The sequence below is a fragment of the Myotis davidii genome, unplaced genomic scaffold (genome assembly GCF_000327345.1).
Source record: "Myotis davidii unplaced genomic scaffold, ASM32734v1 scaffold395, whole genome shotgun sequence".
Classification (NCBI taxonomy): Eukaryota; Metazoa; Chordata; class Mammalia; order Chiroptera; family Vespertilionidae; genus Myotis; species Myotis davidii.
Window position 1 is genome coordinate 4,423,665 of NW_006287904.1, and position 2,229 is coordinate 4,425,893.

Below are 2,229 nucleotides of genomic sequence, written 5' to 3' on the forward strand. Positions count from 1 at the left end.
GATCCCGCCGGACGGAGGGGGCGAAGTGCGACCGCCGGTAGGCGGAGGCCCGGGCGGCCTAGAGGTGGCTCCTCCGGGTCCTCGACCAGGGCCTGGGATGTGAATGGATGCGCGTCTCTGCTCAAGGCTGCACCGGTCCTGGTCGCCTCTAAACTGTCCGCCCTCATGGGCTTGAGTAAGTGGGCTGGGGTGGCAGTTCCGACTGTAGGAAACGGCGGTGAGAGGGTGAGTGGGTGCGGTTGAAATGCTAGCAGCCTGATGTCCAAAATGAAAACACGTGATTTTAAAAATCGTTTCCCGAGAAGACTGGTGGGGAGTGGGGAGGAGGAATGCACACAGAGTCCATTAGATACCTGCTAGACACAGACCTGTCATTCATTGCAGAAGCACCTCTGCAGACCCACAAGGTCCAAGGCACTGGAGGAAGACCAGGACCCTGCTCTCTGTGCGATAGACCGATTTAAACAAGCAAGCAAGGTAATGGCAGATTGTGTAAGGCTCTGCAGGAAATGACACAACAGTGATGAGAGAGATTATGTATGCCCTTTGGCAGGAGAGAATGGCTGGACAAGACCACTAGAGGGAAGTGGCAGTTGAGCAGCCTTCTGAGAAAAAGAAGGAAATACACGTAGACACAACTTTACCTACAGGGTTGGTTCTAGAACCCCCTGGATAAAAGCCCGCGGATTCTATGTGAAGAACCTGTCCCCAAAGCCTTCTAGGGGCTGTTTCTGTGCTTCTGTAGTTTCAGGAGGCCTGCTCGCCCTGTAGACTTCATGGGGGTTTGGACTACATCATTGATAGGAGAGGTTCAAGGCATCAATTAGAGAACTTTGGTCTGCAGACAGTGAGACCTCAACACATGCTTCATTGCATGATACCCTCAGCCTTGAAAGACAATTTCATTAACCTTTCACGGTCTCTCTTTCCGTGTCACTTTTTCTCAGATCGGTGAGCAAAATAACTTTTACCTGGGATCAAGAGGAGATTAATCTTGCCAAAAGAGCATACTATTTTATGCTCTGAATAAAGGATGAATGACATATTTTGCTGAATCAGTTAAAAGACAAAATTAAAAGCTGATTTGCAAGAAAGAGTACCTATTCAGGTAATAATACATTACCTGAATAATATCAGTAAACTCAATGATTTTTTTTCTTTTTAAAAAAAATATATATTTTATTGATTTTTTTTTACAGAGAGGAAGGAAGAGGGATAGAGAGTTAGAAACATCGATGAGAGAGAAACATCGATCAGCTGCCTCCTGCACACCCCCTACTGGGGATGTGCCCGCAACCAGGGGACATGCCCTAGACTGGAATCGAACCGGGGACCCTTCAGTCCGCAGGCCAACACTCTATCCACTGAGCCAAACCAGTTACGGCGATTTTTTTCTTTTTTAAATATATTTTTAAATTATATATTTTTATTGATTTCAGAGGAAAGGAGAGGAGGAGAGATAGAAACATCAATGATGAGAGAATCATTGATCGGCTGCCTCTTGCACGCCCCCTACTGGGGACCAAGCCTGCAACCTGGACATGTGCCCTGACTGGAATCCAACCATGACCTCCTGGTTCATAGGATGATGCTCAACCACTGAGCCACAATGATGGGCCTCAATGATGTTTATTAAATATCAGTTTATATAACTGCATAATTAATCCAAAGATTGTTTGGATAATATTACGATGAAACTCTCTTGCCCTTTTTATTTTACTCTAACTACTTGTTTTGACTCAGACCAAACTAACTGAGAAATATTTTGTTGTGTCTTCTGGGAAATCTGGGAGAGAGCTCACACTTATTGAGTACCTGTGATTTGCACAACATTGTGAAAGCACTTAAATATCCCTTTCAGTACTGGACCAACCTTCAGATATGGGGGTTACTATACCCATTTTAGTAACAAAGACATTGAGATTCAGAGAGATTGTGACTTGCCTAAGTTAACAAAACTAGTAGATGGAAGAACTAAAATTTGAACTCAGATCTTCTGGCCCTAATTCCCTTCATACCATGTTGCTGTACTTTAGTATTTATTTAAGAGGGCAATATAAGCAAAGTGTCCAGCCAAGCAGATTTCTATGTTGCTTTTAGAATTTTATTACAAAATATACTTTTACATAGACTATACATGAGGCAATTTTGGAACTTCTCTGTGTTTTACTTCTCCCTTTATAGGATACTTGCTTTCTATTTGGCACCATAAAAACTACTTGCTTTATT

At 43.6% G+C, this 2,229-nt stretch overlaps 1 long non-coding RNA gene across 3 annotated transcripts in view; it reads left to right on the forward strand.

Moving 5' to 3' along the window:
• The first annotated feature begins 6 nt into the window (after positions 1–6).
• Positions 7–2,229, forward strand: part of LOC107182451 — a 27,418-nt gene continuing 25,195 nt past the window's right edge. For 2 of the 3 annotated variants that reach the window (XR_001513165.1, XR_001513164.1), the window contains exons 1-2: positions 7–175; positions 385–477. This is a non-coding gene — a long non-coding RNA (uncharacterized LOC107182451). Of the gene's footprint in view, positions 176–384; positions 478–947; positions 1,206–2,229 lie in introns of those variants that run through there. The other variant, XR_001513163.1, reaches the window with a different exon arrangement.